Source organism: Loxodonta africana, chromosome 10, assembly GCF_030014295.1.
Source record: "Loxodonta africana isolate mLoxAfr1 chromosome 10, mLoxAfr1.hap2, whole genome shotgun sequence".
Lineage (NCBI taxonomy): Eukaryota > Metazoa > Chordata > Mammalia > Proboscidea > Elephantidae > Loxodonta > Loxodonta africana.
Genome location: NC_087351.1, coordinates 82197755 through 82220813, shown reverse-complemented (window position 1 = coordinate 82220813; position 23059 = coordinate 82197755). Strand labels below are relative to the sequence as shown.

General features: G+C 41.5%; 1 protein-coding gene across 5 annotated transcripts in view; it reads left to right on the top strand.

Moving 5' to 3' along the window:
- The window catches only part of SLC8A3 (solute carrier family 8 member A3), a 149145-nt gene that overhangs the window by 86889 nt on the left and 39197 nt on the right, over positions 1-23059 (top strand). The gene's annotated exons all lie outside the window — the stretch shown is intronic.

The following is a 23059-nucleotide window of genomic DNA, read 5'->3' as shown; positions in this document are numbered from 1 at the left end:
TGGTGCAAATGCTTAACACACTCACTGCAAACTGAAAGGTTGAAGACTTAAATCTACCCAGAGGCACCTCAGAAGAAAAGCCTGGTGATCTACTTTTGAAAAATCAGCCACTGAAAACCCTCTAGAGCACAGTTCTACTATGACACACATGACTCGATAGCAACTGGTTATTGAGTGTCAAACCCTGAGTTAGCAGCTGGAGGTATAAGACAAGAATAAGACAGTCAATATATCTTAAGAGGATTCTTTGGTGGGCAAGGGGCAGAAACTCAAGTTGAATTTACATTGGAGAAAGGTGGAGCCATTGGCTTGCATAAGCAAGCATGAGAAGGCCAGTCTCAGGGATGACCAAAACCAGATTCAGATGTTTCAGGAGTCTGTCTTTCTTTCTGCTTTCACGTCAGCTTTCCTCTGTCAGACTGGCGCCCTCCACAGAGTTGAAAACATAGCTGCAAGCGGACATCAGGCCCACATCTTCAGCTTAAACACTGGAAAGCAATTGTCTTCTGCCAGGGACCACTTCGAGTCAGATGCCCATCCACTCTGCCAAGGAGGTAGAATAAGTAAGAATATGGCAGCTCTCATTTGAACCACATGGTTAGGGTTAGAGGAATGAGCATTCCCAAAGCAAGGGGGTAAAGGAAGGAGGCTGATGTTCTAGGTGACAAATGATACCCAGTTGCTGACTTTAAGGAGCTTTCAGTTTAGTAGGGGATGTGGGAGCAGACAAGTAAATCAACAGCAGTAATACATTGTCATGGGCTCTATAACGCAAGAGCCCTGAGTGCCCAGAGGAGAGGTATCCACGTGGGGCTGGATTGGAGTGAGGGAGCATCAGGGCAGCATTACTGGGGAGGCAAGTGGCACTCAAAGATAATCCCAAAGGATGGTTGGGACTTATCTGCTGGTACAAGGAAGGAAGAGCATTCCAGACAGAAAGGATCACATTAGCAAAGATATAGAAGAGTGTGAACTCCTGGGAAAGGCAAGTAGCTCAGTATTGTTGAAGGCCAAGGTACAAAAGGGAGAGTGATAAGGCCTTGATATTAAGGACAGAAAAATAAAGCCTTTGAAAATATTTGTGGAGTGAAGATTTCAGGACCCCTGAAAAGATTTGTTTAGAATAGAATCAAAGAAAAATCTGCACAAAGCACAAAGTGTAAGGACTGTGAAATCCTTGGATATCAAGTAACATGATGAGAAATGTTGGCTTGAAAATTATGTGTCTATAATATGAGGATGCTTTAGAGGATTTTTCTTTGTAAAGGGAAGGAAAAATCTCACATTGTGCCAGAAACTCCCAAAGGCTAATGAGTTTCCCTGTACAGATAAAATCTTAATAAATATTGCTATGAGTTATGATGATGAGATAGGCAAAATAGATCACGGTGCAGTTTGTAATTAATAGTTACTAAGTTGGCTTGTTCTTAGGTCACGCTTTTAAACATGACTTTGAAAAATCAAAGGTCAGTTAAACTTGAAAAGAGTATTGAAGAAGGGAGATTATGTTGCCTCAAGTTAAAAAAGAACATAGGAGATGGTGACTCAAGTTAAAAAAGAACATAGGAGATGGTGATCAAAAGTACCAAGCTGCCTGTTAGGATTCAAGGGAATGGTATGCAACTCAAAAATCAGATATGTGCAAAGCAATATGGCATGAGATAAATGCCCGACATTCAAAAGATTGGAACTGATACAGAATTTTCAGGCAACAGCTTCAAGAAAATGAAGTGAGACCCAACAGAGGACACTAGGAGTCAAGGGACTATTAGATATTAGAGAAAGTGAAGACCTGGGGTTTTGTGGGAAGGAAGGGAGGAGAAGCACAAGAGACTCCTCCTCCTACCCCCTTTCTCTGCTAAAAATATTTGTCCATTTTAGCTGAAATAGTTGTAGGGCAAATTTTTGTTTAAAAAAAAAGAATTGAGCTATTTTGTTCTGATTTCCATCATAAAATCAGAGCTCTGCTGCCATAAAATAAAACCTCGTAATAGAATGAGTAGAAAACTTGATATCCTGCAGAAAGAAAGATGGCAGCCTGTTCAGCACCATGCTGGGCATGATTGCACATGAGCTAGGCATCTCCTGCTGGGAGCTGTAGCTACTGCCCAGCGGTTCACATTTTCATTGCAGCTGTTTTCTACACATTCTGAGGTTAGTGAAATCTCTCACCCGTTGACAACTGATCTTTAGCCCTTAGTCCAGGGGTTCTTAACCTGGGTTCCATGAACCTTTAAAGAATCCATATCTGAGTTTTCATAGGGCATGTGTTGTTGTCATTACCTGCCGTTGAGTTGACTTTGACTCATGGTGAATATGTGTACAACAGAACAAAATGTTGCCTGGCCCCATATCATCCTCACCATACCCAGCATGTGTGAGTCTATTCTTGGGACTATTGTGCCAATCTGTGTCACTGAGGGTCTTTCACACCCTCGTTGGCCCTCTACTTTACCAACATGATGTCCTTCTCCAGTGATTGGTTCCTCTTGATGATTTGTCCAAAGCAAGTGAGTCAGGCAGTGTTCTGTTATAATCCATAAGGTTTTCCTTGGCTAATTATCAAAAGTAGATCACCAGGCCTTTCTTCCTAGTATGTCTCACTCTGTAATCTCCACTGAAACCTGTTCAGCATGGGTGACCCTAATGGTATTTGACATACCAGTGGTATAGCTTTAGCATCACAGCAACATATAAGCCACCACAGTACAACAAACAGACAGGCAGGTGGTGGATAGGTCCTCTGGCCCCCCCCCGAAATCATATACAAAATATCACCTGTGAGTGTGTGCATTTTTTGGGTAAGTGGACCCTGAATTATCAAAGCAGTTCATGACCCCTAAAAAAGGCTAAGAACCACTCCCTAGAACAAAAGGGGTTTTGCTACACCTAGAGATTTCCTTGAGAATATTCCACCTGAATTTAGAGACCATCTCAAGAATAGATTTGACACATTGAACACTAATGAGCGAAGATCAGACCAGTTGCACGTTGTCATCAAGGACATCATACATGAAGAAAGCAAAAGGCCATTAAGAAGACAGAAGAGACAGAAAAAAAAAGTGGCTATCAGAAGGGACTCTGAATCTTGCTCTTAAACTTAGAGTAGCTAAAGCAAATGGAAGAAATGATGAAGTAAAAGAGCGGAACAGAATATTTCAAAGGGCAGCTCAAGAAGACAAAGTATTATAATGAAATGTGCAAACACCTGGAGATATAAAACCAAAAGGAAAGAACATGTTCGGCATTTCTCAAGCTGAAGAAAAAATTCAAGCTATAGTTGCAATATGGAAGAATTCTATGGGCAAAATATTGAATGACACAAAGAAGCTTCAAAATAAGATGGAAAGAATACACAGAGTCACTGTGCCAAAAAGAATTGGTTGAGGTTCAAACATTTCAGGAGGTACTGTATGGTCAGCCACCAATAGTATTAAAGGAAGAAGTTCAAGCTGCACTGAAGGCATTGCTGAAAAAAAAAGGCTTTGAGATGTTTCAACAAACGGATACAGCACTGGAGGTGCTCACTCATCTGTGCCAAGAAATTTGGAAGACAGCTACCTGCCAACCAACTGGAAGAGATACATATTTGTGCCCATTCCAAAGAAAGGTGATCCAACAGAATGCAGAAATTATTGAACAATATCATTAATATTACACACAAGCAAAATTTTGCTGAAAATAACTCAAAAAAACAATTGCAGCAGTACATCGACAGGGAACAGCCAGGAGTTCAAGCTGGATTCAGAAGAGGATGTGGAATGGGGGATATCATTGCTGATGTCAGATGGATCTTGGCTGAAAGCAGAGGATACCAGAAAGAAAGATGTTTACCTGTGTATTATTGTCTATGCAAAAGCATTTGACTTTGTGAATCATGACACATTATGGCTAACACTGCAAAGAATGGGATTCCAGGACACTTAATTGTGCTCATGTAGAACCTGTACATAGTCCAAGGGGCATTTTTTCAAACAGAACAAGAGGATACTGTGGTTTAAAATCAGGAAAAGTGTGCGTCAGGTTTGTATCTTTTCACCACACTTACTCAAGTAATCAATATGCTGAAGGTGGACTGCATGAAGAATGCCAAACGAGGATTGGAGGAAGTCTCGTTAACAACTTGTGATATGCAGATGACACAACCTTGCTTGCTGAAAGCAAAGAGGAATTGAAACAGTTACTGAGGAAGATCAAATACTACACCCTCCAGTATAGTTTATACCTCAACATAAAAAAAAACAAAAATCCTCACAACTGGATCAATAAGCAAAATCATGATAAATGGAGAAAATATTGAAGTTGTAAAAAATTCCATTTTACTTGGATCCACAGTCAATGTCCATGGAAACAGCAGCCAAAAAATCAAATGCCGTATTGCATTAGGCAAATCAGCTGCAAAAGACTTCTTTAAAGTGTTAAAGTGTCACTTCGAGGACTAAATTGCACCTGACCCAAGCCATAGTATTTTTAGTCACCTTATATGCATGTGAAAACTGGACAACAAATAAGGAAGACCTAAAAAGAATTGATGCCTTTGAATTATGGTGGTGGTGAAGAGTATTGAATATACCATGAACTGCCAGAAGAACGAACAAATCTGTCTTGGAAGAAGTACAGCCAGAATGCTCCTTAGAAACAAGGATGGTGAGACTTTGTCTTATGTACTTTGGGCATGTTATCGGGGGGACCAGTTCCTGGAGGACATCATACTTGCTAAAGTAGAGGGTTGCAAAAAAGAAGAGCACTCTCAATGGGATGGGTTGACCCAGTGGCTGCAACAAGGGGCTTAAACATAGCAACAATTGTGAGGATGGTGCAAGACTGGGTAGTGTTTCATTCTGTTGTACATAGGGTCACTATTAGTTGGGACCAACTTGACGGCATCTCACAACAGAGGTTTCCAGATTTGACCAGGGTAGCTCACACAACTGGGATGAAGTTTCACACTTCAACAGCAGGTCTACTTCCAGCTCTACAGACTCATCAAGCACATATTGTAGTAATTCTCTAAGACTAGAAGAACACCATCAGATCCATGAAGTGCCTTTGTGTTTATATTTCAATCCTGAAGGATAACTGATTTATCTAAAGACAACCTTTATATCTCGAATAGGATGATATTGGCTGATTTTGGCTCCTAGGGGTAAAATATATTGTGAAGTCCCAATGTACTGCGTTTTAAGTTACTAACGGACACTGAGCTTTCAAAATTGACAGGTAGGCAGAGGATGTGCACATATTATGCGATATGTTTAAGGACTGACAAATATTCACTTGGAATGGGATTGCTGGGTTGTATGGTATTTCTATTTCTAGCTTTTTAAGGCAGTGCCAAATTGATTTCCAAAATGGTTGTACCATTTTACATTCCCACCAGCAGTGCATAGGAGTTCCAATCTCTCCACAACCTCTCTAACATTTATTATTTTGTGTTTTTTGGATTAGTGACAGCCTTGTTGGGGTGAGATGTTATCTCATTGTCGTTTTGATTTACATTTCTCTAATGGCTAAAGGTCATGAGCGTCTTCTCATGTGTCTGTTAGCCACTTGAATGTCTTCTTTGGTAGATCTGCTGGTTTTGTAGCTTTTTTCCTCCCCTAACTACTCTCTTTTTTTGAGCATATTTTGCTAACTCCAGCTGTTAATTACCTCTTCAGACAATCAGGCCATTTTGAATTCTGATTGCAGTTTTTATGCAGCATGATACTTATTTTTCAATTGGCCTCTACTGTTTTCAAAAAAAAAAATATTTTCTTTGATTTTGGCTGGCTATTGATTCATCCATGTTTTACCAGAAATGTTCTTATTCTCTCTCCCCCTGCTGCCTCCTCTAAGTTGATTTTCCCTAAGAAATTCTATATTGTAAATTTTCTTCTCCTGCCTTCCAAGTGAATATTTGTTAGCACTATTCACAATAGCAAAAAGATGGAAACAACCTAAATGCCCATCAACAGATGAATGGATAAACAAATTATGGTACATACACACAATGCAGTACTATGTAATGATAAAGAACAAAGATGAATCCACAACACATCTCACAACATGGATAAATCTGGAGGGCATTACACTGAGTGAAAGTAGTCAATCACAAAATGACAAATATTGTAGGAGACCACTAGTATAAGAACTCTAGAAAAAGTTTAAACACAGAAAAACATTCTTTGATGGTTACGAGGGTAGGGAGGGGAAACCACTAACTAGGTAGTAGACAGGATCAACTTCAGTGAAGAGAAGGACAATGCACAATACAGGGAAAGTCAGCACAACTGGACTAAAGCAAAAATTAAGAAGTTTCCTGAACACATTCAAACACTTTGCGGAACAGAGTAGCTGAGGCTGGGGCCTGGGGACCATAGTTTCAAGGGACATCCAGGTCAATTGGCATAGCTAAGATTATTAAGAAAATGTTCTACCTCCCACTTTGGTGAGTGGTGTCTGGGGTCTTAAAAGCTTGTGAGTCACCTTCTAAGATGCATCAATTAGTTCCATCCCACTTGGAGCAAAGGAGAATGAAGAAACCAAAGATACAAGGAAAATAGGACTAAAGGACCACATGAGCCAGAGACTCCACCAGCCTGAGACCAGAACTAGAGGGTGGACAGCTACCACCAATGACCGCCCTGACAGGGAACACAACAGAGAGTCCTGGACAGAGCAAAAAGAAAAATGGAGAACAGAACTCAAATTCATGTAAAAAGACCAGCCTTAGTGGTCTGATAGAGACTGGAGGAACTCTGGAAACTATGGCCCCCAGACACATTAATCCAGTTAATGCAGAACTGAAACCGTTCCCAAAGCCCACTCTTCAGACAAAGATTAGACAGGATAGTCTTTCATTCTGTTGTACATAGGGTCGCTATGAGTTGGAACCGGCTTGATGGCACCAAACAACAACATAAAATAAAAAATAATACAGCTGAGGAATGTGCTTCTCAGGACAATCAGATATACGAGACCGAGTTGGCATGTCCTGTCCAAAACCAGGATGAGAAGGCAGGAAGGGACAGGAACTCGTCAAATGGACGCAGGGAATCTGAGGTAGAAAGGGGAAGTGTCCTGTCATACTGTGGGGATTGCAACTAATGTCACAAAACAATATATGTATAAATTTTTGAATGAGAAATTAACTTGAGCTGTAAACTTTTACCTAAAGCACAATTAAAAAACAAACAAACAAACAAAAAAAAAAAACAGCAGATCTTCAAAATTAACAGTGGAGACAGTTATTCAGAAAATTAAAGAAAAAAATCTCACTTGGATCTGAATTACTATCTAGATAACTGATAAAGCTTTCTACATGTAGGAGCCTCAGTTCTTTACCCTTCTTTCTATAAATTCTGCGTTGAAGACATCTTCAATGCAAATGACTTCAAAGATATGCTCCTTGTGTATAAGGCCCAAATCTGTGTCTCCCGAGCAACGTTTCCTCACATTTAGCTGTTATCTCCTGGTCAGCGTGCCCAAATTAGAATTATCATTTTCTTCCAGCTCCTCTCCCTCTGGAAGCCCCTTTGGAAATGAATGTTTACGAACTCCCACTGTGTGCCATCCCAGAGGTAAGCACAGGACACTTCAGAGGACACAGGAGGCTTACCATACCAGTCCAGCAAAGCTGTGAAGAGCTTCCCAGAGAAGGTGGTATCTAAGATCTAGAGGATGTATGGGAACTGGGGAAAAAAAGAGGACAGGAAAGGGCAATCTAGAAAAAAAGCCTGTTATGGCATGCTAAGAAGTTTGGAAAATCATGAAAAACTTTGGAAGAACGGAGGGACAGACTGAGATTTGCATCTTGCACTGATAACTACAAGCCTGTGGGGAGACTGAATTTGGGTAGGCACGAATTGAGTCAGGAAGATGAGTTAGGAGACTATTGCCAGAAACCAGGCCCAAGGAGATGGTGGAAAATGAATAAGAGTTTTAGGTGGAATGGAAAGGAGAAAATATATTCATAAGATGTATGTAGGTGGGTATAACAGAATCTGGTGCCTGATTGGCAGTAGGGATTGACTGGAGAGGGAGCAGCGTGCAGGAATGAATGGTTAGTGGTATGATCCAGTGGCATGGGGATAAAAGGGAAGAGAAGCAGTTTAGGTAAAGAAAATAAGGGCAGCTTTGGGATGCTTGAATTTGACATCTCAGAAGTGGAGAAGTTCTGGGTCATGATGAGGCTCAGGTTGTGGACTTCAGAGTAGATTGCTGAAGTGGAAGCGAAGGTCATTAAATGATAGGAAAGGACTGAGGAGCAAAAAGGGTTTGAATTAATCATTTTGAGGACACCGCTATGAGTCAGCATTGGGTCTGGGGTGGGCTATCACCCAGGATGCTGGCAGAATTAGGGGTAGAAAGGAAGACTCTGAGCCAGGTCCCAAATTCTTTTAATGTTGAGGCAAGTGACTCAGATATCAGAAGACAGTGACAGAAAGGAGCGGGGAAGGGGTTGTAGCCAGACAGAAAAGGAGCCATTGCCTGAGGGTGGAGGAGTGTGGAAGCTGCAGTGGAGACCAAGGTGAGAGAGAATGAGTAATCTCTCCAAAAGAGCACTGGAGAGTAGAGAAGGTAAAAGTGGTCTGTGAAGACATTCAGGACTGAAGGAAGTTTGTTTCTCCTGTAACAAGATTCCAGAAGGTATACCAAGGAAGTTTGGAGGGAAAGAAAGCATGGGAGTTTGTGTCAGATAAGAGGAAGTGCGTTACAGCATGGGCTGCTCATATATTAAAATGGAGGGCAGAATTATTCCCAGCTGCCCCAGCTCTGAACGATTGTGCGTCTAAGGCAATCCTTAGGAAAGAAACAGCAGTATCCATAGGACGTCAGTGGGCACTGGCTCCTCAGATAACCTGCCTAGATGGCTTCTATTCCCAAGGGTTTCCTATCCAGATTAAGAGTTTTGTTAGTTCACAGAACATCACCAACCAGATGCCAATCTCATTACTAGCCCCTACAACTCTTTTGCTCTGGTCACGTGGGCATATCCATTGTCTGCTGAATGCACTTTGCATTTTCTGCCTCAACACCTTGCTATTTGTAGACTTCTCCCTTACTCATCATCTCATCTACCTGAACCTTAAGTGTTCTTAATGATCAGCTCCACCCTAGCTCTTCTAGGAACGCTTTAATACCTACCTAGTGATCATTCCCTCCACTGACTACACACTGCCAGTGTTGTTATTGTCAGGTGCCATCGAGGCTGCTCTGACCCATGGAAACCTTAAATACAACAGAACAAAACACTGCCTCCTTGGTATGTCTGAGTCCTTTGGAGGTTTCCCTCATTTTTGCTACCCTCTACTTTACCAACTGTGATGTCCTTTTCTAGGGATTGGTCTTTCCCGATCATGTGTCCAAAGTAAGCGAGCTGAAGTCTCTCCATCCCCACTTCTAAGGAACAATCTCGTTGTACTTCTTCTGAGACTGATTTGTTTGTTCTTCTGGCAGTCCACAGAATATTAAATATTCTTTGCCAACACCACAATTCCAATGCATCAATTCTCCTGTCTTCCTTTCTCATTGTCCAGCTTTTGCATGCATATGAGGTGATTGAAAAGACCATGGCTTAGGTCAGGTGCACCTTAGTCATCATGTACTTTCTGTAGCACTTATTATATAGCTATTAAAAAATAATAATAATAAGTACTACCTATTATGCACATGGAGTCCCTGGGCGATTCAAATGCTGTACTGCTAACCAAATGTGGGAGGTTTGAGTCCACTCAGAAGAGCCTCAGAAGAAAGGCCTGGAGATCTAAAAAACTACTTCTGAAAAATCAACGATTGAAAACCCTATTGTATGCAGTTCTACTCTGACACAGATGAGGTCGCCTTGAGTAAGAATTGACTTGATGACAACTGGTTTTGCTTTATATGCATATATATTGCAATCTTTCCATGGACAGAATCTGATTAATACTTTGTCAGTTTCTAGCACATTTCCTTGCAGACTGTAGATGCACCATGAACATCCGGAAGACTGGTTAGTTAACTTCCTACTTGACATAAGCTGCAAAGTTCTGGTCCATGTTTCTTTCATAAAGTAAGAATGACAGACCGTATGTGGAGCTCAAATTTTATAATGAAAAAGCATGTGAGGAATGGCCTTGAATTTTTTCTTTCAGCTCTTATAACAATTGTTCTCAATTTGTTTGATTTGCTTAAAAGCTGAAATTGTGAGTGGCAGCTCAAGTAATTTTTCTTTACATTTAGAAAATGGAATTGAGTATTTGATAGAGTAACTGCTTAAGACAAGCAGAAGAGGAGATTGTAGCTCTCGAGATTTTTTTTATAGTAGAGCAATAAAAAAAAAATGATGATAAATGAGATCGAGTAACACTTGTCTGCATCTGTTGAATACAAGATCCTGTAGCCAGTGATGGACAATGTTTATATGACGGCTGGGCCATCCATATTTAGATAATATGTGTCAGCAGCCAACGTTCCAGGAAGTTTAAGGAGATGTATGGAAATTGCACAACCAACCAAGACCCTCCTGAAGAAGGCAACGCTCCTTCTCAGAGCACCATCTGCTTGTCTGCCTATTCTTTATTCTTCACATTAAACTGTCTTCCTTTTCTCACTTTTATGATGGTTGTCCTAAGGACCCTCTAGCCTGAACTTTGGCCAGGACATCCGGAGATAGAAATGATCCTGAATTATTTTTCCCTTGGGGAAATTGAGGCAATTTTTAAATTGTCTTAGATGGCTAGTTGTTGTTGTCATGTGCTGTTGAGTCATAATGACACCATATGACAGAGCAGAACTGCCCTCTTAGGGTTTCCTAGATTGTCATTATTATGGGAGCAAATCACCAAATCTTTTCCCCTGTGGAGCCTCTCATGGGTTTGAAGCACCCACTTTTTGGTTAGCAGCTGAGTGTTTAACCATTGTGCCACCACGGCTTCTTCTGTTTTCTTGAGTGATTGTCAAAGACATTGAGACCTCTTGTGCTTTGGATAGTGGTAGCTGTGGAAGGTGACATCATCAGTGGCCCCAGGCCACTCAGTCAGGGCCCTTGGAACTGCAAGGGGTCTCCTCTACTGTTGTTCCCATCCTCTTCCCATAGGCACCCCTACTTCAACACTGGCCTGTTGGAGTGGGGGATATGGCTTATGGGATCTGATCCAGTATCAGGAAGAGGAGGATGCAAACACATCCCAGTGCAAAGGGTTTGGCGTGTATGGTCTTAAACTAAGAGAATCAGAAAAATTTGTCTTACTGTTCTCAAAACTTCAGCTAAAATAACCCGTTACACAGGAAGAAGAAATGCAGATGAAAGAAAGGACTCTGGGTTTGGAGTCTGAAAAAGCTGGGCTGAAATCTTGGCTTCATCTTATTTCTCTGTGTGACTTGGCACAATTTACAGAATCTTTGATTCTCAGTTCCCCTAATCTGTAAAAGGGGTCATGTTAGTAGTTGCCTTATTGACTTATCAGGTCATAATGAGGGTTAAATGAGATGTGTTTAAAGTATTTAGCACAGTGTCTGGCACTTAAAAAAAAAAATTTTTTTTTTTTAAGGAACGTGTAATAAATGCTGGCAAAGAAACCAGAGAGATACAAAGGTGACAGTGGATGACAAAGGCCACAACCTCCCTTCTATTTCATTGAAAATCAATTTCTTTATTAACTTGTTTGAAAGGCAGTATAGTATGATGGTTAAGGGCATGAACTATGGAGCTAGGCCACCTCAGTTCAAATTATCTGTACGTTATTAGCTAATTATTATTATTATAGTTTCTGCCCTTTGAGTCATGGAAATTTGATGAGTTAATACATGTAAAGCACTTGTAACAGTGCCTGGAACATATTAAATGATATACAGGTATTAGCTGTTATTATTATTAAATGATGTGTGTCTTAGGAAGTACAGAAACTTCAAAGTTCTTGAGGTCCTTCTCAAGTGTCATAGATCAGACTGAATTTACACTGTAATTATCTGCTTACATGTTTACCTTCCCCATTCTGTGAATTCTTGAGGAAGAGGAAAATGTCTTATTCACCTTTGTGCAGCATGGTGTCCAACTACTGTACCTAACATTTACTTGATACCAAAAGGTACTAGACATATTGTAGAGATTCAATCAGTGTGGGTCAATGCAGGTGAGGACGTAGGTCAGGTTAAAGGCAAGAGAAGGGACTGAGGAGCATCACACTAAATAGTTACTGACACAAACTACAAACAGTGTTATCCAGGATAAATCAGGTTAACATTTCACCTTCAGTGTCAGCACCAAAAGAGCCTGAGGAAGATGTGTGGGAGGGAAGAGAAAATGACAATCTTCTTATATGTGCTGTTGTTCTTACTATTGTATGGTTTTATGTGTATGTTTCTGTGTTTTGTTTTGGTGTGTGTGGGAAATGGGGTGCCAATCTACTACCATTGCCAAGACTAGAGCTCAGGAGAAAATGCCACAGATAGGGTTTGTAGGCTATGAATTTGGACACGGGGAGTTCTAGATCACTATTTCTCAACATTTGTAACATATGTGTCTTAGTTACCTAGTGTTGCCATAACAGAAACACCACAAGTGGGTGGCTTTCAAGAACAGAAATTTATTTCCTTACAGTTCAGGAGGCTAGAAGTCCAAATTCAGGGCATCAGCTTTAACAAAGGATTTTTCCTTGTCATTAGTCCCAGGTGTTCCTTGGAGTACCTTGGAGTTCCTTGGTGTTCTTTAGCATCTGTCTTTCCCTGTGTGCATCTCTATGTTATTCTAGTCTTTTTGTAACTCGGAAGTGATTAGGTTTAGTATCCACCCTACACTAGTATGGCCTCATGAGCATAACGAAAGACAAATCCTATTTCCAAACAGGGTCATATTTATAGGTTCAGGGATTAGGATTTCAACGCATTTGTTTAGTGGGACACAGTTCAATCCATAACACCAGGTCATGCCAGCCTCCTTGAAATAAAGGACAATGTCTTACTCATCTTTGTAACTCCATCAGCCCTGACATATATCACATTCTTTGACCAAAAAAGCTCAATAACCATTTATAAATGGAATTGAATTTCTGAAACCCAGCAAGGCCTTCACCTTTTCCCATCCTTCCCCTAATACACAGTTTGTCCAGCCATGTCTTCTCTTTCCTCATCTATCTTATAAATAGCGTATAAACATTCCCCAAGCATCTTCCTCTTCCATCATGGTTCTTGCCACCCCCACCACTCTTTGTCTTGCATGTCAAAAATTGCAAGTTGCATCTGGAAAGCAGAATTCTAGAGATTTGGAGATGTACAGCTTCTCAAGCTCTGCAATTTGGATCTCTGACCTGAGACAGGTCCTTAATTTCTCTCCCCAACTCCATTTCTCCTCTTCCTCAGTGAATATTTTCTGACCACCCATTATGCATATAGCAATTCCAAAAAACATTCCATTTTCCCCTCTCTTAATACCAAACTCCTGGACAATATATTTCCTCTAGAGAGTGAACACTGGAGGGAGATGGAAAAGTACTTTGAAAGTGTACACATGTGAGAAAAATGCTAAGTGTTCTGTTTGATCGCTTCGATGACAAGTTTTCTTCTTTAGAGACTTGACTAGACACAGTGTGAGGAAAAATGAAAAGACAGAAATGTGTTAAGCTTGGCTGAATAATGACCTGCAGGGTGAAAAGATAAGATAACCACCCACCCACAGGATTTTTATCCGCAAGCCCCAGAAGGTTGACAACAACAAGCATTGAAACTACTTTTACAGCCACTTTTAATAAACAGAGTAGGAAAATTGGTGAAATAGAGAAGATGCCTAAGCATGTGGGATACAACTGCCATCTTTACCAGTGATTAGAAAATAACCAAGATGATACACTCTTATTCAGGATCCTTAATTAAAATGGGTTCAGTTATTGTATTGTTGCCAACAATCACAATAAGCAGCTAGCATATATTGAGTAATTTGTGCTAGCAATTTTCTGGACCGTGTCTCACTTAACACTTTTGTTATCCCCATTTTACAAATGAGAAAACTGAGACTTAAAGAGGGGATTTATCCAGTGTTATCTGATATATGTGACAGAACCATGACTCAAGCATAGGCCAGTCTGACTGCAAGGTCTCTGCTCTTAACCTTTCTCCTATATTGGTAAACACCAGGGGCTTCTAGATCAGTGCAGATTGAAAAGGACCATCTTTGTACACTTCTTCTGTTGCCTTCAGAATGCCTAGGTATAAATTCAGTAAAGCTTGTTGTAGGCAGGAAGGAAGATTAGAGGATTGAAAAGATGCCCAGTTATATGAAGATGTGAGCCTAATCCAGATTTTACCACTTACCAGCTGTGTGACCTTGAGTAGATCACATAACATCTCTAGGTCTCAAATGTTACACAGTCAAATGGGAGTGATAGTAACAGCACGACCTCACTGGGTCAGGATGAAATGCCATAACTCTATGAAAAGAAATGCCCGATGTAAATGCAAAGGACTATTGACACTCCTTTCTACCTTTAGGTATTAGAAGTTGATACTAGGCAACTGGGAACAACAAAAGTAGTCCATTGTCTGCTGATTAGTGCCACAGTTAATTTTGGCATTGTCGAAAAAGGAATTCTCTTTTTCTCACCCTACTCCAGGTCTTAAGACATTTGCCAACTTCTTCTCCAACAAGATTTTATTTTCCCTTTGAGACAGAGGAAAATAGACCAAGATGTCCAAAAACTAACTCCATGATTTTATTTTTATCAATAAACGAAGTGAGGTCCCTGATATCTGACCTGCCCACTCCACATAGTAATTGGGAAGCTCTTGGGACATCATGCGTAAGAGAGCATTTCATAAACTGTAAAAGGCTCTCCAGAGAGAAGAGATCTCAGTCAAAGGGCTCCATGCATGAGGAATGTTTCTTGGAGAACTGAGCACTTTACATATGTGGCCAGTATCTGAGGAAAATGCTGGGGAGATGAACCAGATCATTCTCCAAAATGGAACAGTATAAACTAATCATGTAGAAATTGAATTTAGGAAGGCTTTAGAACCAGAATCAGCCAATTTTCTTTGGGCCATGAGTTTGGATCACAAGTTGTGGTAAGGTCATGCCTCCTTCCCATCCCTGTCCTCTCTCCCCCCCCCCACTTAACCCTTCTTGATCCACAGAACAAAGAGTGCTGGAATATGGAAGTAGAGCAGATTATGATCCAAGAGAATCAGTACAAGCGGGAAATAAAGAAATGCATTCAAGAGCATTTCCACCCATACCAAGATTGAAACAGCACGCTGGGATTTTGAGCTACCCATTCCGACCTCCCTTTGTGACCCTCAATCCCTCTGCCTCCTTCAATTTCGTTTTCCCTGTGATTGAAATTTCTGTTCCTGTATAGAATGCTCAGTGGCTTAAGCATCCAAGTCCTGGAGAAACAGAGGTTTATGACATGGCCATGCCTCCATGGGACACACAGGACAATGAGTGTGAGAGAAGATACAAGTGCCAAATGATGGTTATAGATTGGAAAAAGGACCAGAATTTGAGAAAGGAGAGAGTCTGTGGGCCCCAGTCACTGGGGTGGTTCTCTGGAGGAGATGGGACCTGGGTTCTGCCTTGAAGGCAGAACTTATGTAATTAGTGTATTACAATTCTTTGTTGTTTAAAAAAAAAAAAAAAAAGGAATTTTGGTAAAGACAAAAATGCAAACCACTGAAAAAGCAGGAAGCAGTAAGGGAGAAAATTAGGAAAATATCTCTCCTGGAGACATTCCTCCACCTGCCCAGTGCTGGATTACCCCAAAACCTCAGCTAAGTAGGGTAGTCTCCCCCACTCAAAAAAAGAGGAAAAAAATGCAATAATTTGATATTTAAAGAAACTTACCATGGGAACTTAATTGTAAGGGTTAATTTGGGGTAACAGCATGCATGGGCCTTGGAATCAGACTACTAGGATCAAATCGTGGTTCTATCACATACTACCTGGGTGACCTTGGGTAAAGTTACTTAACCACTCACAGTTGCAGTTTCCTTACCTACAAAATATGCATGCTAATAGTACTTCATAGAGTTCTGGGGAAGAGTAAATGAGATATTTGTGTGAAGCGTGGCGTCTCACTCATAGCAAGCTTGTTTATGGGGAAGGATGTCATCATAAGGTCTTCATAGTTTAGGGAACTTTAGGTCTTAATCCAGCCCTGACCTTCTCCTTCAACAGCACCACCAGGACCTCCTTCCCTTGTCCCGTGGTTCTTTCAACTCTTCGATGAGTGAGAAATCAAGCATTCATTTCCCTGAGTGATTTTTCAGTCATTGTGCTTGGCCAGTGCAAATCTCACATGCTCCTTTGGGCCTTTTTACCTGGCAGAAAGCTCATTGATAATATCCCTCCTATAATCTTGAGTACAAATCCCTTCCTCCCTACCTCCTACTCAGAGCCTCCCTGGTTGGACATCCTGCTCTGTTAGGCACAGAGATGACCCCACCAAGGTCAGACAATGGCAGTCATTTTACCAAGATCTACTGACCAGTTCATAGGCTAGAGCTCAGAGCTCATCAACTAACTGAGGCCCAGAGGGGAGCTGGAAAACGTCACCAAACAAGCCATCCTTAATACTTTGAGATTCTTGACTTCAGGCTACTGAAAACGAGATGGAGGAATCAGATAGGAAAAAAGAGACAGGCGATTCAATTATGTCCCATCTCCCATTTTTCCAACTCAAGGGTTGCTAGTTTACCTCCAGTTAAACTAATATTTATTAGACTCTACTGGAGTACTTGTCCAAATTCAATTTCTTAGGCCTTGCCCTAGACTGAGACTGGGACCTGGGACTCAGCACTTTTATAGTTACCCCAGGTGTTTCTATTGTGGTTGCTTCAATGACAGTACTCTGAGAAATGCTGTCTAGAATTCCCTCTTCCTGAAGACATGTTTGGAAGGAGTGACTGTCCAAGAGAGAGCCTCCACTTCAACCGAAGCCATTTTATTTTTATCTGTTTGGTTATACCTAAATATAAATGTTTTTGTTCACAAAAATATTCTTCAGCTTTAAAAAAATGTTTTTGGTAGCCATTGGTAGACTGTAAAAAACATTAGATTTGGAGTTTGGGTGGCCTGGGTTCAAATCTCTGCTCTTCCACTTACCAGTTGTGTGACCTTGTGCAAGTTGCCAACGTCTCTCTGTGCCATTTCTTCACACAAAGGTAATGATATTTCACCAAGCCATTTTGAGGATCAAATGAAATGATATGTTGAGTAATGGCTTTACTAATATTTGATAATTCTACAACGTGAGTTTTTATCATCAACTTGGAGCCTGCTATGCCCATGTCAAATCCAATGTATGGAGTTCTATACATGAATAACGGGAGCCTTTTGTTCCTCTCTACCCTTCTGCAACTCTGGTTTCCCTGGTGGCCTGAATCCATCATAAACCCAGGCCATTGAATGGCACTATTGTGCTTAGCAGTTTCTTCCCCCAACCCCTCACCTCTGACTGGGGCAAGAGATTCCCCCAGTTTCAGCAAGAAGAAATCCTAGGCGACTATATTCCTGGGAAGGGCCTGGTCAGAGAGTCTTCCAAACTCCTACCTCACTAATGTCCTTCCTTCTCCCAACCGCATTTGTTATCTCTCTTGACTGATAAAGAAGTCATTCGGGAAGGCTCCAGGAGTTAAGATATGTCTGGGTCAGTGGGGTAACCAGTTTTCAGTGGTCAGTCCTCTTATCTTCCCCTTTCTTAAGGACCTTTGCCAGGCAGTGCCATCTTCTATCTCCTTGCAACATCTCCTGATGGAATATGGAGGTAAGGGTCATCAGAAAACACCGGCTCACTGGTCTGCAGCCAGAGCCACCAGCTTCATGGCTGAGCTTCATCCCTCCTTTCAAGGTGTCTTCCCCCTCCCGCTTTACCATCACCATAGCAACACAGTGGTGTAAGAAAAATAAAAGCACTAAGGCATCTAAATATAGTATGAGTCTGAACACTTCTAGCATGGAGCCTAAATCCTAGGGGTGACAGCTAGAAGCATCCAAAGGATAACCAGTAGGCAGGAGGATAAGTCAAAGGACAGGGTCAAGGATAGAAGAGAGGGGAAGGGAACAGTCATTTACTGAGCCTGCTGCCTGTGTTTTCTTATTTAACCCCTCAACCACCGGATGTGGATGTCACTATTTCCATGCTACTGCTGAAGAAACAGAAGCTCAAAGAGGTTAGGAACTTGGCCAAGGTCACACGGCTGTAAGCATCAGAGCTGAGATTTTAACTCAAGTCTCTGTGACTCCTGTATTTATGTGTTTTTACCACCATATCACATACACAGCTACAGTGAGAGATTTTGCTGGAACCACTAAGCTGTGCAAATGAGGCTTTAAAAAAACCAACAAACTAGACCCAAATGAAATCTGACAGTAGGAAAACTTACTATGTCTTCTTCCTACAGCCCTCAGCATTACTGACATAAAACTGAGTGTGTGTGCTGAGGGGTAGTGTGTCCTAGTGATGTCTAGACAAGGTGAGTCAAGCTGTGGCACTGACTACTTAAGGTGAGCAACAGCAGCCCTGGGAAGTGCCTGTGAATTAGGCAGAGGTGGGAGGGAGGGGGTAAGCATTAAAGTTGTGAATTTCTGCAGATCCAAAGCTCTTCAAAACTTACCTGCAAGGCAGCAAATATGGGGGATGTTGTATGAATGAATTAGAATTAGATAATATAATGTGTGTGGAGCCCTTTAGCTCTTCAGAGAAAATGCTGTCTAAATACCTACTGTTCGCATCAAAGATAATGATACAGTACTCTATTTATAGTGCTCTGCTACCTACTTGCCAGCTAAATTTCCCAGAGATGTGATAAAAATGAATGGGTAAGATCTGGGGAAAGTGCTTTGAAATCCTTGATTAAAGACCCTCTAGGCAAATTTTTTTTTTTTTTTTAAAAAAAAACAAATGTAGGAAACCCTGGTGGCGTAGTGGGTAAGTGCTACGGCTGCTAACCAAAGGGCCACCAGTTCGAATCCACCAGGCGCTCCTTGGAAGCTCAATGGGGCAGTTCTACTCTGTCCTATAGGGTCACTATGAGTCGGAATCGACTCAACGGCACTGGGTTTTTAGGCAAATGTGGATTTTAAGTGTACTGTACTACTGTTACTGTCATTATGCTTTCTTTTATCACCCTGGAGTGTCACCACCTTTGGTTTCAGGTGAGTGACTCTGGCTGACTGTTCCATGGCCTGAATGTCAAGGGAAAGGCAACAACTCACAGAACTGCAGTATAAACATGTTTTTAACCGAAGGACCCAGAGACTTTCTGGTCTGGCTCCTGTCAGCTGGTCCTAGTCACTCTATGAACCTAGGCTTCCCCAAACTGGTTTTATTTCCACCAATAGGACAGGAATATGCAAATATACTACTTGGAATGAGTATTGACTGCAAACCTGCCCCTGGTCAAAGCTGAGAGATGGAAATTGCAGGAAGGGCAGGTGTGTTCTGAAAGGGAATCAAATCTCTCTTCCAACACCTCATCCAACGTGGCCAAAAGAGTAAGGGAGCAGAAATGAGAATTTGTTAAAGTGGAGGCACGGCAGAAAAGGAGCTTGAGAAATTGGCACTGGGACTCCAAAATCAGATTCTTGCATCTCTGGGAAAAGAAAAAAGATTAATTAAAAAATTTAAAAAAGGCTAATATGTCAGCAAGAGCAGCCAGGATCAGGATCAGGCTAGAAGGAAGTGAGTTCAGTTGCTGCCCCTATCCAGTTGACTTTTCATGGAGAACTTCTAACCCAGGATTGTCAAATGAGGAGCCTTCAGTAGAATAAATTGGTGCCACTGGTTCTTCCACATGTACCCTGAAGGGCATAAAGCTTAGAATGGAACCCTGAAGACCTGTCTGTCTTGAACCAATAGGATTAAAGTTTGCAAGTAAATGGCCTTTGCAATCACCTTGTGAGTTCGTGCCTAGGAGGGAAGGAAGAACAGTGTGGTGTTATGGCACAGTGGTTAAGTGCTACGGCTGCTATCCAAAAAGTTGGCCGTTCAAATGTGTCAGCCGCTCCTTGGAAACCCTATGGGGCAGCTCTGCTTTGTCCTATAGTGTCGATATGAGTTGGAATCGACTCAACCACAATGGGTTTGGTTTGGTTTGGCCCCTCTGATGGAGTCACCGGGTGGTGCAAATAGTTAATGTGCTTGGCTGCTAACAAAAAGTTTGGTGGTTGGAGTCCACCTAGAGGTACCTCAGAAGATAGGCCTGGTGTTCTACTTCCAAAAAACCAGCCACTGAAAACTCTATGAATCACAATTCTATTTTGACACACATGGGGTGCCACAAGTTGGTGTTGATTCAACAGCAACTGGAAAACTTCTCAGAAAGGCCATGCAACTAACATTTTGTGCAGTAGGGATTACAAATGGCCCTGCAAGTGCAGAAAGAAAGAATAAATGAATATTTGAGTGAATGACTACATGGCAAATACGTACTTGCCATACTGAGTTCCAAATCCAATTCCCTTAATAGGGACTAGCTAGAGCACTGTTTTGAGAAAGATTTTGAGGTTGTACCTGAGCTTAGCAGGAAAGTGTCATGTCTGCCGTGGCTACAGGAGGAGGAAACGGTGGCATGTATTTGCCAGGGATTATAAAATCACAGAATATTAGTGCTGAGATATTATAGATACCCATCATACAGATGATGCAACTGGAATACGTGATGTATCAGGCACCACACTAGCTTTGTTATGTATTGTTTCACTTAACCCTCACAGAAACCCAGTGAGATAGGTATTGTGGTCACCATTTAATAAAGAAACTGGAGCTCAGGGTTAAGAAACTTGCCCAAGTTCCGATACCTGACAAGAGGTAGACCTTTTTCTTTTTTCCTCTACATCACACCCATGTGGGGGCTTGGGAGGCCCCTCTAGCAAAATATCTCAAAATCAGATATGATCTGAACACACTGAGATACAGTGTTATATGGCAGCTTCTGCTCCTCAACCCCAGCTTTTCTTCCGTTTTTCTCCCATCACTGTCAACAGGGATGTGAAGCTTGACTTCTGTGCCCAGCATCCACTACTGGAGAGGAGAACCAGGCTAAGCCAGGATTTTTCTCCATAGGGAGCTCACTCTTAAATATGGTGTCATTATGAACACACGTGAAACAATTAGGGAATAACAGGGACATGTTGTGATAAACACAACCCCTGGGAAGGGGTGCTCAATGGGCACTGAAGTCATCAGAGTGGGCACTGGAGTGAGCAGAATACCAGACAACTTCTTAGACAAGGAGGGATTGTGGTTGAGACTTCATTCTTTATCTGGGAACTACTCTGAGTCTGCCCCGTGTCAGACTCTGGCAATACTAGGAGACATGAGACAAGCTCACAGCCCTTATCCAGAAGGATAAGCATTCCAAGTTAAGGGAACAGCATGAATCAGACATGGAACAGCATCACTCAGACATCAAACAGGTTTGCCAATGGCACACACAGAAGTAGACCAGGCAGAATAGCAGAGGGAAGTGGAGATGGCATGTAAGCAAGATAGGAGAGGCAGGGAGTTCACATTGGCTCCAAACCTGACTTGTGCCAAGCACTAGGTCAATAATTTCATATTCACTGGTCCATTTTGCTCTCAGAACAATCCTATGAGGGTTTACAGATTGGGAAACTGAGGCTCAGCTAGTGGCAGCAGACACAGGATGCTAATCAAGGTGACTCCATTCGTGCATGTTGAGAAGTTTTTGAAGACCATGCTTAGAGTTGCTTGGGGAGGAAGAGGAGAGTCATTAAAGTGACCCTTTTGTAAGAGTAGCCCAATAACAGCATTGAGAAGGAAGTAGTATGAGCAAGAATGGATCAGGGAATCTAGCCAAGAATCTCACATATCTCTTTCAGTATAATCACCATATGCTAAGCATAGGCTCTGGAGTCAGACAGCCTTGAGCTCAAATTCTGGCTCCACCATTTACTAGTATTCATTGATCATTCATTTGTTCAACAAACATTTATTGGGTACTGAATATATGCCGGAGACTGTTCCAGGTGCTAGTGAATGAGACAGACAAGGTTCCTGCTCTCATGAGACTTATAATCTGGTGAGGGAAAAAGATTGTACACAAATAAATAAATAAACAAGAAAGAAACAAAACAGGGTGATTGATGGAGAGTAGCTGGAAGATAACGCAGGAAGCATCAAAAGAAGATGGAAGGAATACACAGAGTCCCAGTACCAAATAGAATTGGTTGACCTTCAGCCATTTCAGTAGGTAGCAGATGACGAAGAACCCATGGTACTTAAGGAAGAAGCCCAAGCCGCGCTGAAGGCATTGTCAAAATATAAGCCTCCAGGAATTGACAGAATCCCGATTGAGATGTTTCAACAAACAGATGCAGCACTGGAGGTGCTCACTCATCTATGCCAAGAAATTTGGAAGACAGCTAGCTAGCCAACCAACTGGAAGAGATCCCTATTTGTGCCCATTCCAAAGAAAAGTGATCCAACAGAATGCAGAAATTATTAGACAACATTATTAATATCACACACAAGTAAAATTTTGCTGAAGATAATTCAAAAATGGTTTCAGCAGTACATCAATGGGAACTACCAGAAATTCAAGCTGAATTCAGAAGAGGATGTGAAAGAAGGGATATCATTCCTGACATCAGATGGATCTTGGCTGAAAGCAGAGAATACCAGGAAGATCTTTACCTGTGTTTTATTTAGTATGCAAAAGCATTCAACTGTGTGGATCATAACAAATTATGAATAACATTGCAAAGAATGAGAATTCCAGAACACTTAATTGTGCTCATGTGGAACCTGTACTTAGACCAAGAGGCAGTCCTTCGAACAGAACAGGGAGATACTACGTGGTCTAAAGTCAGGAACGGTGTGCTTCAGGGTTGTATCCTTGACTATATGAAAAAGAATGGGGTATCAGGATGGACGAAGCCTCATTAAAAACCTGTCATATGCAGATGACACAACCTTGCTGGCTGAAAGAAGAGGAGTTGAAGCATTTCCAGATGAATATCAAAGACTACAGCCTTCTGTATGGATTACACTTCAACAAAAAGAGAACAAAAAAACCTCACTACTCGACTAATACGCAACATTGTGATGAACAGAAAAGATTGAAGTTGTCAAAGATTTCA